The sequence below is a fragment of the Chiloscyllium plagiosum genome, unplaced genomic scaffold (genome assembly GCF_037043375.1).
Source record: "Chiloscyllium plagiosum isolate Xiang-an unplaced genomic scaffold, Cpla_swu_hap1 HiC_scaffold_35, whole genome shotgun sequence".
NCBI classification, from domain to species: Eukaryota; Metazoa; Chordata; class Chondrichthyes; order Orectolobiformes; family Hemiscylliidae; genus Chiloscyllium; species Chiloscyllium plagiosum.
The window spans coordinates 42463191-42483093 of NW_028270173.1; positions in this window are offsets into that span (position 1 = coordinate 42463191).

Genomic DNA, 19903 nt, shown 5'->3' on the forward strand with positions numbered 1-19903 from the left:
TCGCTTTGTACCCTTTATTTTGATTCTGTCACTGAATGTTCTCACTGTCAAACACATGGCTGAGGCCAGCAACGCTCGAAGGAGACTTAGATATCAAAGCAATAGAGACAGTACCAAGGTCCCACATATGGAAAACAGAAGAAAATCGAAACTTTTACTCTTTGTAGTCTCGGTAAATTTCATACTATTATGTTATATGTTCATGTTGTATTCGATATGGGGTCGCACGAGGAGATGGGTTATAGGTGTGTATTTCTCCCGTTTGCTACACAAACATTTGCATGTATGCTGTAACTCAGGTAAAGTTTGGAGAGCAACTGAAAAATGGATGACCAATCCATTTATGTTTATTGGAAAAGTCATTGCATTATGAAATGTGTTTAACCCTATAGAGTAATATTGTTTTTATTTGGATTAAGTATACTTCCTCCCAGATGTTACTGATAAATTTAGCACATAGACAACCACTCTGGGGGACAAAAAGGTGCATATTGTACAAGACACATCAAGAGTCTGAAAATATGGAATTATCCCACCAGACTCAGAAACAGCAGGAAACTTTTGCCAGAATCTTAGCACACCAGGCAGGTTTTTTTCATTCAATGATAGAGTTAACTGTTGACAAACCATAATTTACATGGCAAGCATTTGAACTTGAAGACAGGGGAATTTGCATTGTTTGTCAGCTGCAGCGTTGTTTCCTCATTTATTACCTGTCGAGAAGTTGAGACTGTGAGTGACATTGAATACTCCCACGTTATTTGGTAGTCCGTGGAGAGATTAATAGAAAATCAATTACAAAAGAGCTCTGACCATAGTAACGTTACATTATAAAATCAAGCACAATAGAAATTGTGGACACAGCCTTAGAATTAGAGGGGGTAAATTCAGAACAGAGATGCGGAGACATTTCTTCAGCCAGAGAGTGGTGGGCCTGTGGAATTCATTGCCACAGAGTGCAGTGGAGGCTGGGACGCTAATAGTCTTCAAGGCAGAAATTGAGAACTTCTTGATGTCACAAGGAATTAAAGGCTACGGGGAGAATGCGGGTAAGTGGAGTTGAAATGCCCATCAGCCATGATTGAATGGCGGAGTGGACTCGATGGGCCGAATGGCCTTACTTCCGCTCCTATGTCTTATGGTATTATGGTCTTAAATTGCGAATATGAACTGAGGATTTTAATCAACTTGCTTTCGATTCATTTTTTGATTCTGATCATTGACAAATTCATTGTCAGTCAGTACTGAACATATTGAAAAGAGATTTGCATCAGGTGTAACCTTGAATATCCAGACAGTGAGAGAAGCACACTTCATTTGTTGGTCTTCAACATATCACAGCAATAGTCGAGTTGGCATTAAACCTATTTTTCAGACTTTTTCGATGACATTCGTTACTAGTCGTCTATACACGTGTTTTTACTTATCAGGATCCTCAATGTTACTATCTGGTGGCTTTATACACTTAGATCTCACTGATTTTAAATATCCCCTTTCGAAACCCTCCTTTAAATTGTGCCTTTTTGCAGAAGCACCACCGGTAGAATTGGAGACCGGCATCACCATCCCCAGGTATCTCCTACCTCATCAGCACGTCAGACCAATAGAGGTTGAGGTATACTGGTTATGAAGGAAAGTTACCAGAAGTTTTAGTTTGTCCACTTTTAAACCTTACAAAACCTCCAATACCTCATTTTTATTTTAAAAAATTCAATCTTTTAAAGAACTTCACATTCATCATCTCCAATTTTGTATTTGCATCCTCCTTCGCTCCGGTAATGATGTGTGTGAAGTAATCATGTATCACTTCTGCCAAAAATCTTTGATTCACCACATAGGCTGCAACGTGCATCCCAATAAGACATATTATTTCCCTGAAACTTGTCGTCCACTTGATATAATTCTCCCAAATACATCACCACATACCTTGATACTGTGTTATCCTGCCTGTTCCAGGCATTCCACACATACATTCAGGACACCACCAACGCCCTCCGCCTCCTCCAAGACTTTGGTTAACCTGGCCCCGAGTGTCTCATCTTCACCATGAATTTTCAGCCACTATACATTTCTCTCTGCCATGAAAAAGGCCTCAAAGCCCTCCATTGCTTCCTCTCACGGCTTCCCTTCCAGTAACTCTCCTCTGATACTCTCATTCATTTGGCTGAACTGGCCCTCACCTTCAATACTTGCCATTGAGGTTCTGTTCGCTGAGCTGGGAATTTGTGTTGCTGACGTTTCGTCTCCTGTCTTGGTGACATCCTCAGTGCTTGGGAGCTCATGAGAAGCGCTTCTGTGATGTTTCGTCCGGCATTTATAGTGGTTTGTCTCTGCCGGTTCCGCTTGTCAGTTCCAGCTGTCCGCTGCAGTGGCCGTTATATTGCGTCCAGGTCGATGTGTTTGTTGATAGAATCTGTGGATGAGTGTCATGCCTCGAAGAATTCCTTGGCTGTTCTCTGTTTGGCTTGTCACGCAGATGACAAGCAACATGAGTTCGACTGAGACAACACGACTATTATCGGACATTCCTGCCAAAGTTTCGATTCTCCTGCTCCTTGGATGCTGCCTGATCTGCTGTGCTTTTCCAGCACCAGACTCGCAACTCTGATGTGGAGCATCTCAGTCCTCACTTTCTCATAATTCGCCTTATCCTGACAGCCAGCATTTTATCATGGCTTGTTCGAGCTCACCAAATTGTTGTCTCGTGCTCCCGCACACTTCCAATATTATTGTCGGTCTTCCATTGGTTTGTTTCCATCGAACCTACTGTACACATCTCCTTACTTTTTTTTTCAGTGAATCACGATTATTGCACGGATATCTAGGCTTGCTGCTCTTGTATTTCACCTGAAGGGAACAAATATGAGCCTTTATTCTCGTAGTTCATTTTGAACGCTTCACATTAGTCCGATTTACTTGTCAGTAGCTTCACATTTTCACGAGATCTACCATATTTTTACGAGAATCTTCTCGTCCCAATGTAGAAACACTTTTTCCTAATCATTTTTTCTCTTTTACGATGTTAAATTTAAACCATATAGTGGTCACTGTCATTTAAATGATGCTCCATTTTCACCTCAAACATATGTCGATTTTCTCTTCCCAAAATTCGTTCCAGAATGGCACAAGCCTTGTTGGACAACTTATATCATCACATAAAAAAAAATTCCGTATACATTACAAGGAATATAATTATTCATGATTCTCCCAACCAAATACTGATATAATTAATTCATTAATATTTATTTACACGAGTTAGTGAATTCATTGCTTATCTGCCCCACAATTGCTCTATGGCTGGGGGCTCTATTACAGTCCAAACTAAATGACTGATGCCCTTTTATTCCTATGATCAATCCGCAAAACATCCATCGACTTGAACAACATCCGAGGACTTTCACTGAAATTGGGAGACCTGCCTCACAGACTGGTAAAATAACAGTCTAATGTTATCCCATTGAATAATCATCGTGAACAACATTCAAGGAAGTTCCAAGTGTGTCAAGGGCAGGGAATCTACTCAGAGTAGGGCAGTTCGATGTTAACCATTAATTATGGCCCAACAAAAGTTACAATCAAGGTGCTCGGTCCCAAATTGCACACTTGCTGAAGTAAGACTGTGGAAGGTGATGAGAGAACCAAAAACAAGAAAAATAAAGCATGCTTGACCTGACCCTCACCAAGCTGCCTGCTGCAGATATATTTGTGAATGAGAGTATCGGCAAAAGTGACCACAACTCAATCACTGTGGAGACAATGTGTTTTCTTTACATTTAGAACACGATCCATTATGTTGCGTAGCACTGTTACAATGCTAAATGAGACAGCCTTTGAACACATCTGGCAACTGAAGACTGGGTATCCTTGCTATTCTGTGAATATCAGAATCACTGGAATCATACTCCAGCACACACATGGACCGAAACATCCTCCAGTTAACCATTACAATCAAGTCAGTAAATCAAAGATGGTTCACTGGATAATGGACGAAGGAACGCCAGCATCAGTAGCAGCCATTTCTAAGCATAAGATGTCAACATAAAAACAAGTGATAGACTGAGATAAACGATGCTGCAAACTACAGATCAGATGCAAATTCTGCACTTTGCCACAACCAGTCGTGATTGCTGGTTAACAAATCACTGGAGGAGAATGATTTACAAGCACCCCAATCTTCAATGATAGAAGAGCTCAGTACATCTTTCCAAAATATAAGCCTAAAGCATTCACAATAATCTTCAGCCATAAGTGTCAAGTAGCAGATACAATTCGATCTGCAACACATGCCAAACTTGAAGCAAATCGATTAATTCCAAAATTTGGATCCTATGCTTGTCTGCAAGTGGACATACGGTTTTTTTGTGAAATTTTGTGTAAACTTCAGCCTCTACCACCCTGACAGGCAAAGAGTTCCAGATTCCCATCACTCTATGAGGGTAAATTATGTTCCTTTCAATTCCTATAAACCTCTGCCCCAGATTTTAAGGCTGTGCTCCTTGGGGCTCGAGACCTCCATACAGGTGAAACGTCTGTTCTTGTCTGCCCTATCTACCCCCTTAGTATTTTATGCATCTTAAGCATGTACCGTTTCAATTTCTTCTGCTCTACAGAAGATAACTCTCGTGTATCCAATCTCTCTATGTAACTGAAACTCTCTCGCCCAGTCCATGACCTGATGAATCACCCCTGCAATACTTCCATTACTGTCATATCCCTCATGCAATGTGCATTCCAGAAATGCACGCAATATTCTAACTTCGTCCTCCACAATGTTTCATACAGATCCAGCATAACATCCTGCTCGTAAACTCTGCCCTCGAAGTTTACTCCGGACTCAACCAACTCCTTCCAACTTTCTTATTTAACTCTCCTCCACCAAACTGGACCTTTAATGCACCAATACAAATTCTGTCTCAGTTCTGCTCAACCTTTCTTTAATCTTTCCTGTATTAACTCTTTCGTTAATTGTCCAAAATAACTCTCGAGTGAATAGACTAATCCCACTTGCATTCATTCGTTCCCCACCTCCGCCTCAGCTAACTAATTCCCAACTTGTGGCAAAATGTCCTTCCGGTAAGTATTACGCGGCCAGCTGATGTTCCATGCCCGGTAATGGCAAACTTAATCAATGACATGTCGTCTTTCATCGTCAATTTTGAACGCAACTTAACTCATTAATGGTTGTTGTGCGATAGTGTCAGCAGACCTTCAGACGAAGTAATTAATATTCACAATTCTTGACCAACAATAAATGAGTATGAATTTCCCGAAGCAGTAAAATTCTTGGGGATCTTACTTTGAGTCAATCAGTTTTCTGTCCGTCCTATCCGCCATCTTGGCTTTGTATCTAAGCACGGATCCTTGGAACAGTCGGTGCCTTGTTCCCTTTCTGACTTTCCTTTGATTATCTCTTTTTTTAGACTCTCATTAGGGCATCTGGAGCTTTAAGTTTACTGCTCCCGCATACAGGGCATTTTGCGACGTATAATCCTTATTGCACACACGAAAGTACCTGCTGCTAAAGTGAATGTAGACCACCTTTACAATTGGTCCCTGGCCCTGTCCATTTATTTTAAATCTTTCCATCATTCGCCGTCGATATTTTTATTCTGATTCCGTGAAAATATTGCTTTTAGAATCAATCAAACAACAGAACATTTTGTGTTTTGACTTGTTTTATACGAGATTAATGAAGGGAGTTTGCGTCATTACCTCGTTAGTATCGAGGCTGATATTTTCGCCTTTTATGTGGGAAGCCGGTTTCAATCTACGACTCGGATTTACATTCCGATGCAGATTTTCAATAATATGACATTAATAAATTATATTGTAAAAATGTAAGTGCAACATCCAAGCTTATCGGAGATATATCACGAACAGACCGCAATTAACATGTGCCTTAGTTATACCCGATCAAATCGTTGCTCACTGGCGGCCTCAGGCTAGGAAAAATGTTGACAACAATTGTCTTTCATACTAATCTCACTCTGTCCCGGTACGAAGCAGGCAGTCGGAAAACCACCATGCTTTCACTTCCGTCATGTTTATCGCACACAGATTTATATCACCAGTTGTTCAGTCCTGTGACAATTAAAGTCTGCAATATACCATCGGAAAACCTTGTTTTCCCTCACCTCTGTTCCATGGCGTGGTTGCAAGCCAATACTTTCACCTCCAACTTCATTTTCATTCAATTCCCTCCCTCCTTTTGCTGTTGATGTTGCACTCACCGACGGGCATTCTTTGTAAATCATTAAATGTTAAAGGAAGCAACAAGATACGAACATTCAAGAAAGCTAACATTGGCACCTTCGATGAATGAATGTTCTCTGATTCAATGGCATCCACTTGAGCAGTACACATTTTCACTTTCATGTGGTACCCCTCGGACGGTTTGCTCATAGGCGGAATCAAATTGACGTGATACTTCCATCTTATGTCTGGAAGGTGATGCCAATGCAGTTTGACGTAAGTGTGCTCAACTGGAGAGCATTTCACCTTCTTTCATCAGGCAAAACGCATCGAATTTCAGTAAAATTTGTTTGCATTGAAAAAACAGCATTTACCCTGCCATTACCAAACTTTTGAATTGACCTCTTTAGTGTTAGTGTTGATCTCTGTCTGCACCATCTCAGCAGGTGGAACATCGTAATCTGCATTCTGTTGTTATCCTCATGCATTTGTATAGAATGGTCTGGCTGTAAAGCATGTAAGCCAACACTTTTAACTGGACTTCAATACATGTGACAATGTTAAATCAAATCAAATCAAATCTGTCTCTACTCGGTGTCAACATCCAAACCCATCACAGCATCCAAAACTTATTTCTCTTTTGGTTGACTTGCCCTTTTTCCCTTATGGACCATGACTGGCTGTATTCATTTCTCCACTTGCTGGCTCCCCTGAATATTCTGAATGTGTCTGTGTCAAGTTCTATGCATAACACTTTATCTTCCATATGAGACTCTGTGCCCAATCTATCTGTGTGATCATCGGAAATGTGTGTTAATAGGCTATTCCGCTTTCATCAGCTGACGCCTCACACTTACAATATTCCTGCTTGAAATTAGATATGTTAAGTGAATAAAACGAAATCACTATCCAGTGTAACATTGAGTCAGACAGACAGGAGAAACGTATCCTGCCTTCTCAAACGTAATTAGGGATGGCCAACATGTAATGGCCTTGACAGAAATACCCACAACCCATTAACTAAAAACAAACCCTGGCTTGCAAGTACTCAATAAATTCTGATCACAAAAACCACGCCTCCAAGGAAAAACAGAGGAAGCCATTCAGAAGGTTGCACCATTCAATTTTTTTTCTGGCCAATCAATGCACATGTCCTCACTCCCTGGGAGTATTTGCACGGTGCCTGAATGATATCGAATAGTCCGAGGTGATTCCTAAGAGCACTGAATCAGAAACTAAGACCGACGTACCTTTCAAACTGGAATAATTTCAACGAGAGTATTTTGAGAAAGAATCAAAATTCGATTTCACAGACACAGAAGACAGGGAATGGCCGTTTCCGCTGTTTTGTTTTAATGTTGCAGGACAATGGTGCCCTTTGCGATTCCAGACGTTGCAAAATATAAATAGCAGGAGGACAGCAAAGCACAGGAGCAAAAAGCCCTGCCTTCTCTGGGGAAGCAAGTCCCATACACGGCATGCGCATTGGGCCTTCCGGAAGTTGACTCGGGTCGATTTTTGGGGGAGGGGATAGCAGTGAGAGGTGGGTAAGAGGTACTGACTGCGGGTCTCGGGGCCCTAATCACAGTTGCTCCGCCTGGCCATTTGGCGTCTGTGGTTCAAAGGGAGCAAGGTTACCGTTCACTTGGGGCTATCGCACTTTCACCACATACTCGCCGCCAGTCCCCGATCCATTTTCTCCTGTCCACCGCATCTGGCTCGAGACAAAGGAGCATCCAGAATGCCCCGCTGCCCGTCCTGGTGAGCATGCGCCCTTTCGGCACCATCGAATTCAAAGGTTTGGACAAAGTACTTTCTCCATCGCAGATCATTGTGGGTACAAAACTTGTGATTACTGATTGGCTCTCAAAAGCGTCGATTTTTTTTGTGATCAACCACAAAAAGTGTTTTTCCACCCGTAGAAGTTGTTGTGCATTTTCGATTTCGTAATTTTATGGCTACTTTTTTCTGTAATTGAGCAAGTTCCCTCAGGCATCGTTGTTGCCCAGCGCAAGATTCAGGAAGGTACTTCTAATGATTCACCACTGGAGTCCTGAGTACAACTTATCCATCACTTATTCAAACCACGCTCAGAACATTTTCTCAGTCTTTAAGCTAATAGCCCAGTGAGTATAACACTCGGCCTCTCCCGAAATGGGACAAATGGGAAGTCATCATAATAGCAAACGGCATCTCATGGAGTGGGTGGGGCCACATATTTTATGATGATATATAACAATAACTTGGCTGAGGCAAATGCATGAGCCATAGCTAATTTGTGTGTAAGAAACAATAGGTAGGAAGTAATATGGTGAGGGTGCAAAAGATGTGGAGAGGCATTTATACAGGCTGTGAGGGAGCAAAAACTTGGCAGATGGAATGTAATGTGTGGAAATGCAAGGTAATGCTGTTTGGCAGTAAGAAGAGAGGAACTGAATGTTACTTAAGTGGAGAAAAACAGCAGCAAGTTTCAAAACAGATGAATCTGGGAGTCCTCATGCATGAATTACATTGTGTTGAAACTGCAATATCAATCTTCATTTTTTTCATTGTTAAAATACACCTCTATCTTTTTGTGCTCTACTGTTTGACTTCTCCATCGTTGGATTTCTTTCACAACTCATGATCACTTTAAGGGGCAAGTTTGATCCCAGTTCAGTGTTTCATCTTACCCACATTTTCCTGCCATTTATCTTTGTACTTCATGTCCCAACTCTAAGGGTCCAACATCCTTGCAATCTTCCTGTGTACAGTATCCATCCTGTGGACTTCCCTCTTCTACTTCTAATGATCAAATTTCTCAATTTATGAGCCACACCTGGTAAATATTGGCCATTTAATAACCTTTTTGGTCATCTTCCTTTAGAACAAATAGCCTCATATTGACTACGGAAAATCATCAATTATTAAACAAACTGTCAGTTTTAACAGTTGAGTCCTGACAAATGTTAAGTATTTGTTTACGAAGTGCATGAATCCTTGTAAATTTCTTTAATTTCTTCAAAAACTCTAAATTTATAGTTGATAACAAAGAACCTTTAGCGACCTGAACTGTCTAGTTCCATGATGTGCAATTATGGTTTTATTGTATTTACCAGTAAGCTTCCCATGGTGCATCATTTTTTAAGCCTTTCTCTCATTTAATAAACTCTATTTACCGTTATTTAAGCTGATTTCTGATAGCGTTAACACGACCTGATATTTTTTCTGAGAGCTTCTTTCTAAGTAAACCCTTTCTGCCTGCACACTTCTCTTGCACTTTTTCGACAATGTCTCGGGAATATGTTCAGACCCTGTGATACTCGCAAATTGTTTATTAAAAGACGTCAAAAATATTTTGATAGCTTGTCACAGCAAAGGGTTAGACACAAACTTTTCGGCTCGTTGTGTTAGAAGGGGGCAAGAATTAGTTACCAGACAGAAGCTGAAATTAGAGATAAATGGGCAGTTCTGATTTGGCAGGCTGTGATTAATGGATTCCTGCAAGGAGGAACTTTGGTGCCGTTGCTATTTGGATCTATATTCATTACATATGTAAAAGAAAAGAGATAATTGTTTTAATTTTGTCTATGATACAATTTAATTAAGTGAGCCATGATGTAGAGGTGGTGATGTTGGACTGTGGTGGACAAAGTTAAAAATCATGCAACACCATGTTATGGTCGTACAGGTTTATTTGAAAGTGCATGGTTTTGGAGCGCTGTTCCTTCTTCAGGTAGCTGTGTGATTATTAATTAAGTGAGCAACAGTGTTATAAATGAAATATGATATTATTCACTGCTGACAACAATAGGGAAGCTGAAGTTTTTTTTAAAGCTGACAATTTTCCAAATGTTCTGCATACGAAGCATTAAAATCCACTCACGAAGGTACACCAAGCAATGAGAAAAATAAATGTTAATCGTCATTTTTATAAGGAAATTCTGCAGCTGTGCAGGGCTTGCATGACATTACAATTGGAAAGTGATGTACTGTAATGCTGTTCATATTTAAGGAAGGATGTATTCTAATTGGAGGCAGTGAAGTGAAGGTTCAACAGATTGGACAATGGAACGAGACAGTTCTTTTTGTGAGGACAGGCTCTATAATTTGGGCATCTGGAGTTCAGAAAAATAAGAGGTCATCAGACTGAAATATACATGATTCTGAAGCTGCTTTGCAGAGTAATACTGAGAGGATGTTCAATATGATTTTGTGCCTTGGTTCAAGAACTGACAGTTTCAGCATCAAAAGCAATTATTTCTGAACCAGATGAGAAAATTGCTTCATTCAATGAATGATAAAGTTTTGGCATTTTCTATCTTTAAGTCCTCTGGATGGGAGGTTATTAACAATATTGAAGGCTGAGATGGACATTGTTTTGAATGCTTGGGACATGAAGGGATATGAAGAGGGGGCATAAAGTAGAAAGCAGTTTGGAGATTGATGATTAGACATGACAATGTTGAGTGTTATGGTGTTCTCCTGAGTTTTTTTATGTGTTATTCCAGATTTCCAAAGTCTTCAACATGTTGTTTTTGTTTTTATTCAGACCTTGCACACAGAACTCTGTCAAACCTTACAAGACGTCCAAACAAGGATCAGTTTCTGGCAGTTTGGATGATGATTTGCAGATGAGGTTCCTTCGAAGATAACTAAATTTCTTTTTGTCTCCTCCTGGTGTTTATCCAATTTCCATCTTAACTTAATTACAGCAGTTTCTGCTGCAGTGCAGATGGAGAGGTAGCTGCCATTTCATTGAAACACTTCTTCAAATTTTCGCCCTTATCTCCACTGTATGCCATCTGACTTAATATTTCTTCATTTGTCTTCAGGCTTTGTTTATTGCTTTGAAAACACTATGGCATAAGTGGCTCCTGTTGATGATATGGAGGAGGACAAACCCAGCAATTTATAATCCAGTTATAAAGCTGAGCAAATTCTATGCTTCATTAGAACTTTATGGCCTTTTAATAAATTTTGCATGTTCAGGGCTTGTTTAAATTTCAGTTTTGCTTTGTGGAAAAGCAAACCCAGTATAAAGTAGTTAATGCCCAGTTCTCCTTTGGGCAAATGATGAAAGGGATTGTTCTTAACCTTTGTAGTCTGTGTGGTGAAGGCGCTCTTCCTTTGCTATTATTTCAGGAAAAACTGGATGGTCATTCCACAACAATAAAGTATGGCGATATATGTTTGATCCAAGCACAAGAATTTCTTAATGTGATGCCTTTGCTTTAAATGCTTTAAGGTTTTTAAGAGGGGCTCTGCAGCCTTGAGTTTGGCTTAAGTCACTGAGAGCAACGTTACAGCAGAATCTTGATCAAAGAGCGTAATACCTCGAGGCTTAAGGGAGGAAAATGGAATGGAGAGGTGGTGTGGTTTAGGGAGGGAAGTAACTGAGGCAATTATATATAGGGTAGGTGTAACTTACTTTCATCTGTTCAGAATAGATCTACTGAAAAAAAACAAAAATCCCATGTGCTTTATCGAATGCTCAATTTTGCTTGAAATGACTAAAAGAAACAAAAGAGATGTCCTTTATTCACGACCTTAAAAACTGTACCTTTCAACTTGTATTGTGTCTCCTCATTTTTTGATTACCATTGGGCATTTCCACATTAGGAAGGTGGTGGTTTTGGAGGTCTTGAGAAATATTTAGGGTAGATATGTTCACCTATACCAGGAAACCGAGGGAGGCAATGGGGGAAACAGCTGGGGTGTTGACCGAGATCTTTGTGTTGACTTTAGCCAAGGTGAGTTCCCAGAAGATTGAAGAATACACAATGTTGTTCCTTTGTTTAAGAAAGGCAACAGGAATAGTCGAGTGACCCTTACGTCAGTGGTCAGTAAATTATAGGAGAAAATTCTTGCAGTCAGACAGTTGTACAGCAAGGAAACAGACCATTTAGATCAATATGTGCAGGCTGACCTAAATTATCCAGTATCATTTGCCAGCATTTGTTCCATATCATTGTAAACCCTTCCGATCCATGAACTGATCCAGATGCCCTTTAAATGTTATAATTGTACCAGTATCCACCAAAGCTTCTGGAAGCTCATTCCATCTTCGCATCACCGTCTGCATGAAAACAATGCAAGATAGATCTTTTTAAATATTTTCCCTTTCAACTTAAACACATCCCCAGTAGTTTTGGATTCCCTAACCCTGGGACAAAATAAAACTTTGCCTATTCATCATTTCCATGTCCCTCATGATTTTATAAAACTTTATAAGATCACACCTCAACTTCCAATAGAAAATAGCCCCAGCCTATGCAGCTTCTCCCTATAGCTCAACTCCTCCAAACATAGCAACATCCTTGTATATCTTTTCTGAACCCTTTCAAGTTTCACAACATATTTCCAATAAGAAGGAGACAAAAGCTTACAATAGTATACTAAAAGTGGCCTAACCAATGTACTGTACAGCTGCGACATGATATCCAAAATCCTGAACTCAATTCAATGACTAATGAAGGCAAGTGTACCAAACGCTGCCTTCATGACCCTGTCTACCTGTGACTTCATCTTCAAGGAACTATGAATCTGCACCACAAAGTTTACCACTCTGCAGTACCATGCCATTAAGTGTATAAGATCTGCCCTGCCTCATTTATCTCAGGTAAAGTCCACTTGCCATTCCTCAGCCAATCAGCCCACGGGAATAATGTCTAGTTGTACTCTGCGATAGCCTGCTTCACTGACCACTGCACCATCAATTTTGGTATCATCTGCAAACTTACTAACTATTACTCCTTTCTTCACATGCAAATCATTTACACACAGCAGTGGACCCATTCTTCTGGCACATTACTGGTCAGAGGTCTCTAGTCTGAGCAACAACCCTACACCATCACACATTGTGCCCTTTGTGTCTAATTGGCAATCTTTCCCTCGATTCTATGTTATCTCATCTTGCTAACCAGTCTCCTATGTATAAACTTGTCGAATGTCTTCCTGAAATCCACTTGGTTAACATCCACCACACTGGTTTCATCAATCTTCTTTGTCACCTCTTCCAAAAACTCAATCAAGGAGACATGATTTTCCAAGAACAAAGCCATGCGGACCATCCCGAACGAGTCCTTGCTATATCAAATGCACGTAAACCGCGTACCTCAGAAACCCCGCCAACAAATTACCCAGTATTGACAGCAGACTCCCTGATCTATGGTTCCCTGGCTTTTCCTTACCACTTCTTCAAATTATAGCGAAACATTAGCCACCTTATCGTCTTCCAGGACGTCACCCATGGCTATCGATGATACACATATCTCAGCAAGGATCTCATCAATGACATCCCTAGCCTCCCACTGAGGTCTGGATACACCTGATAAAGTTCCAGTGATTTATCCATCTTTATACATTCTAATAAGACCAGCACCATCTCTTCTGTAATATTTCAAGATATCACTGTTTATTTCTCCAAGTTCTCTAGCTTCCAAATTCTTCTCCACAATAAATGTTGACATGAAACACTCATTTGATATCTCACCCAGCTCAAGAAATTCTACAGTCAGGTGGCCTTGTTGATCTTTAATGGATCATATTCTCGACCTAGTTGCCGTTTTGTCCTGAATGTATTTGCCGAATCCTTTTTTATTCTCTTTAACTCTATCTGCCAAAGCTATCTCATGTCCCCTTTTTGCCCTCCTAAATTCCCTTTAAGTATATTGCTACTGCCTTTATATATTTTGGGAAATCACTTGATTTCTGTTGTCTATACCTGACATATGTTTCCATCTTTTTCTTGACTAAAGCATCAATTTCCCCAAATAACCAGGAATCCCTGCACCTACCAGCCTTGCCTTCACTCTAACAGGAAAATACTGTTTCTGGACTCTTGTTAACTCAATTTTGAAGGTTTCCCATTCTCCAGCCATCCCTTTATCTGTGAACAGCCACCGCATCAGCATTTGAATATTCTTATCGAATACCGACAAAAGGCACCTTCCTCCAGTTTAGAACTTCAGCTGTTTGATATGATCTATCCGTTATCATCATTATTTTCAAGCTAATACAATTATGGTCGCGAGACCCAAAGAGCTCCCCCACTGATACCTCAGTCACCTGCCCTACCTTATTTCGAAGAAGAGATCGAGTTTTGTGCCTTCTGTAGTAGGTACATCGATATGCTGAATCATAAAAGTTTCTTGTTTGGAAAGTGAAAATCACCTCCCATAATCCTGTGATTCATAGAAACAACTGAAACTTCCTTACAGGTCTGTCACTGAATTTCCGTCTGACTATGGGGGATCTATAGTACAATTGATCATCCCTTTTCCCATTTATAAAATAATTTCCCTGGACATATTCCCAGGAATATCTTCCCTAAGTATAGACATAGCGATGCCCCTAGTCAAAAGCACCACTCCCCGCTCCTTTCTTGTCCCCCTTTCTATCCTTCCTATACAATCTATACCCTGGAACATTAAACTGCAATCTGGTACATCCTTGAGACACATCTCTGTAACTGCCATGATATTCCAAATCCCATGTTCCAAATCATGCCCTCAGTGCTTCTGTTTTGTTAGGCCTCCTGCATTGAAATAAATAATGTTTAATTTATCAGTTTTACCTCATTTCTATTTTGATCTTGATTGCCCTATCAATCCAGCACATCAATCCAGCAACTAGCGCTGTCTTACTGCTCTAAAAACACTACTCCAACTTTAATACCTAAGTTTTTATATTCTTAAAGATTTAGCAAAATATTCAAAACGTAAACATATACTCGCTATTGTGGATTTACCAATGAAATACAGTGTGGGTACACTTTTTAAAAAGCCACTTAGCTGCTCCCCTTTTGTGAGCTCCCACAGACAAGTTTCTCCAAGGACAGATGTGAATTTTGCTGTCTTACAATCCTCTTGTTCTGAGAGATAACTGATAACCCCTCACAAATTTGTTTGCTGAGCAATTAGAATCCCTACTGTAAGGAAACAGGCTCTTTGGCCCAACAATTCAGCACCGACCCTCCGCACAATATCCCACCCAGACCTATTCCGCTACATTTACTCCTTCCCCGTGCACCTAACCTACACATCCTTGAACACTATGGGCAATTTAACATGGCCAATTTACCTAACCTGCACATCTTTCGATTTTGTGAGGTAACGAGAACACCCAGAGGAAACTCACGCAGATATGGAGAGAATATGCAAACACCACACACAGACTGAAATTGGGGATGAAATCGAGCTCGGGTCCCTGCTACTGTTAAGCAGCAGTGCTAACCACTGGGCCACTTAGCCGCTTCTCAATTTCCTGCTGACTATTGTGGGGCCTATATTTAATTTCAATGTGGTGATAATCCCTTTCTTCTTTTCATTTCCACCCAAGTAACTTCATTGAACGTAATCAAAGGAATATCCCCCCCCCCCCCCCCCGAGTACAGCTGAAAAAATGCCACACCCCCTTCACTCTTGCCTCTTTTCTCTACTTTCTCTCGCATCAGTACCCAGAAACATTAAGCTGCCAGTCCAGTCCTTCCCTGAGCTAAGTTTATGAAATACTTATGATATCACTGTGCTCTGTTTCCACCCATGCCCGGGTTCATCAGCTTTACCTGTCAGTCCTCTTATATTGAAATAAATGCAATTTAATTGATCAGTCTTATTTTTATCTCTGTGTTGCTCTTGCCTGCATTGACTCTTTGACTTGATCCTCTTCTCAATTGTACCAGCCTCAGTCATTTCTCTTTTCTCGCTATTTTATTGCCCCATCTCTCCAGCCTTTACTGGTTTAAAACTCCTGAGTAGCATGAGCCATCTACCCACCAGGATACCGGTCCCCTTCTAATTCACCTGCAAACCATTCTTTTCATAAGGCCGATTCTGTCTCAGACAAGATTCTAATGATCCAAAAATGTGAATCGCTGCCCACTGCAGCAGCTCTTCACTTACACGTTCGTCTGCTCTAATCTCTTCTCCCTACTCTCATTCGCACCCAGGACAGGGTGTAATCTATATATTACTCCCCTCGAGGACCTATTTTTTCAATCTCCTGGCCAACTTCCTATATTCTCTCTTCAAAACTGATCTTAAGGATCAGTTCCTGAGGATTGGAGGGTGGCTAATGTACCACATTTTCAGAAAGGTGGGAGAGAAAAAGCAGGAAATTATACACCAGTTAGTCTGACCTCAGTGGTGGGAAAGATGCTGGAGTCTTTTATAAAGGATGAAATTACGACACATGTGGATTGTAGTAACAGGATTGGTCAGAGTAGCATGGATTTATGAAGGGGAAATCATGCTTGACTAATCTTCTGGAATTTTTTGAGGATGCAACTCTGAAGAGGGAGATCCAGTAGATGTAGTGTACATGGACTTTCAGAAAGCTAATGATAAAGTCCCACATAGGAGGTTAGTGAGCAAAATTAGGGCGCATGGTATTGGGAGCAAAGTACGAACTTGGACTGAAAGTTGGTTGGCTGATAGGAAACAAAGAGTAGTGATAAATGGCTCCATGTAGGAATGGCAGGCAGTGACCAGTGGGGTACCACAGGGATCAGTACTGGGACCGCAGCTTTTTACAATATCTGTTAATGATATAGAAGATGATATTCGTAATAACATTAGCAAAGTTGCTGATGATACTAAGCTGGGTGGCAGGGTGAAATGTGATGAGGATGTTAGGAGATTACAGGGTGACCTGGACAAGTTAAGTGAGTGGTCAGATGCATGGCAGATGCAGTTTAATGTGGATAAATGTATGGTTATCCACTTTGGTGGCAAGAACAGGAAGGCAAATTACTACCTCAATGGAATCAATTTAGGTAAAGGGGCAGTACAGAGGGATCTGGGTGTTCTTGCACACCAATCAATGAAGGTAAACATCCAGTTACAGCAGTTAGTGAAGAAGGCTAATATCATGCTGGCCTTCATAACAAGAGGGATTGAGTATAGAAGCAAAGAAGTTCTTCTGCAGCTGTACAGGGCCCAGGGGAGACCACACCTGGAGTGTGCAGTTCTGGTCTCCAAATTCGAGGAAAGACATGCTGACTATTGAGGGAGTGCAACGTCGGTTCACGAGGTCAATTCCTGGAATGGCGGGATTACCTTACACTGAAAGACTGGTGTGACTAGGTTTGTATACCCGTGAGTTTAGAAGACTGAGAGGGGATCTGATTGAAACATATAAGATTATTAAAGGATTGGACACTCTGGAGGCAGGAAACATGTTTCCGCTGATGGGTGAGTGCCAAACCAGAGGACACAGCTTAAAAATACGGGGTAGACCATTTAGGACAGAGATGAGGAGAAACGTCTTCACCCAGAGAGTGGTGGCTGTGTGGAATGCTCTGCCCCAGAGGGCAGTGGAGGCCCAGTCTCTGGATTCATTTAAGAAAGAGTTGGATAGAGCTCTCGAGGATAGTGGAATCAAGGGTTATGGAGATAAGGCAGGAACAGGATACTGATTAAGGATGATCAGCCATGATCATATTGAATGGTGGTGCAGGCTCGAAGGGCAGAATGGCCTACTCCTGCACCTATTGTCTATTGTCTATTGTATATTGTCTAAAACCTACTCCCTTTTCTTCCGACATCATTGGTACCAAAGTGTACAATTAATTCCTACTGGTCACTCTCACCTTTGAGAATGTAGTGCACCCTCTGCATGACATCCTTGACAAGGGCAGTTACGGACCATTTTGATGCCTCGCTGTCGGTCACATAAATGTCTGTCTGTGCTCCCGGAAAGAGAGAGAGTCTCTATCACAATTAATTGCTTGGAACTGGACATATCTCTCATCACGATATGGCCAGTTTTAGTACCAGAAACTTGGCTGGCAGAGCTACATTCACCTGATAGTACATCTCACCCTACATTTTCCAAAAAAGCATACTTGTTTAAGATGTGGATAGCCACAGGAGACTCCTGCACTTCCTGTCTGCCTCTCCTATATGTCCTACAGGTAACCCATCTACTTAACTATTACTGCAGTATTCTACCTTCCTGAACTTCAATCTATCACATCCTCATTGCCTCTAACCGCTGCACCAACTTATCCATCTGACCCAATAGGATTCACAAACAAACACACCTCTTGCATCCACAATCATCAGAAATATTGAAATTCTCGATAACCTCACACATCAAACAGGAAGAACATATCACTCTACTAAACGACATCTGTGTAGCTTAATTTACAGATCCAAACAGTAGCACCATCTTATTGCTCTAAAACACTGCGTTCGGATAACTTAATACCTATGTTGTAAAGTTAAAGAAATCAAAAGACGGATCTCGGTAAAACATCAGAGTCTATTACAAATTTGCCAAAGGAATTTAAGATTTATACGTTTTATAAATCTTCAGAACAAATACTCACTGACAAATGAAATCATGACTCCCCAGCTGTGAGCTGTTCTGAAATTGAGGTCCCTGCAAGTCCAACTGTTTGCCTGGTTTTCTTGGACAGAGCTCCGATTTCCAGAGATGCTTGTAATTTCACAATCAGTGAGCTGTGAAAGTTCATTGTATTGTGCTGAACTCCAGATCCATTCTTTGACCTCCCACATGGTCTCTCCCGAAATTCCTGAACTCTCCATTTTTTACAATTTGAGGTATGTTGTTTCTGATTTTTGCTTTGAATTCAAAAAGAGAACAATAACTAATAAATACAGTAATTACTGCTCCAAGAAATCGAGTCAAAAAAGGATCTGCTGTATGACGATGATTCTTTCTCATCCACCATTTTGCAAATGTTTCAGGCACAAGTTTTACTCATCACTGGAACAGAATCATCTTACTAGGGATAGTCATTGTGGCTGTTTTTGCAGATATGCCTTGTCTCACAAACCTTATTTCAGAAGCGGTAATGATGAATGATGAGGGAAGGCTGTGAATGTTACCTCCATAGACACTACTAAACCATTTGACAACGACCCTCATGGTAGGCTGGGCCAGAAATTAAGTCACGTGGCATCCACGTTGCGTTGGTAAGTTGGATACAAAATTGGCTTCGTCCAATAAGACAGACAATAATTTGTGACAGTGTATTTTTCTGACGGGATGACTGTGACTAGTCGTGTTGTGTAAGAGTCAGTTCTGGGATCTCTGTTGTTTATATACAAATTTATTTGGGTGAAAATGTAAGTGGTAGTAAGCTTTCAGTTGTGATTAAAACGTTGGCAGACGAGTTGAAAATTGGTGGAGATGTTTATGGAGTAACTCCATGAAACCCGGTATCCTGTCATCTAGTCACATTTTATTTACACTTGCATAAGAAATGACATTCAACCAACTAGCACACAGCCAATTGCTAAAATGAGCAGACACCCTAACACTCATGTTTATCTTTTTATTTAGCACCCATGTTGTGTGTGTGCCGGTGTAAGACACAAGGTGCACGAATCTTTATGCAGTTTCCACCACCAGGTCGAAAGGAAACACCCAAGTGGCCAGTGACAAACAGTGCCTTTGAAACTCCTGTATAGATCTATCAGACAGGACTCGCTGATTTGATCAGGTTAACATCCCCAGTCAGGGAAATCATTTTTAGAACATAGAACATAGAAGAATACAGCGCAGTACAGGCCCTTCGGCCCTCGATGTTGCGCCGATCCAAGCCCACCTAACCTACACTAGCCCACTATCCTCCATATGCCTATCCAATGCCCGCTTAAATGCCCATAATGAGGGAGAGTCCACCACTGCTACTGGCAGGGCATTCCATGAACTCACGACTCGCTGAGTAAAGAACCTACCCCTAACATCTGTCCTATAC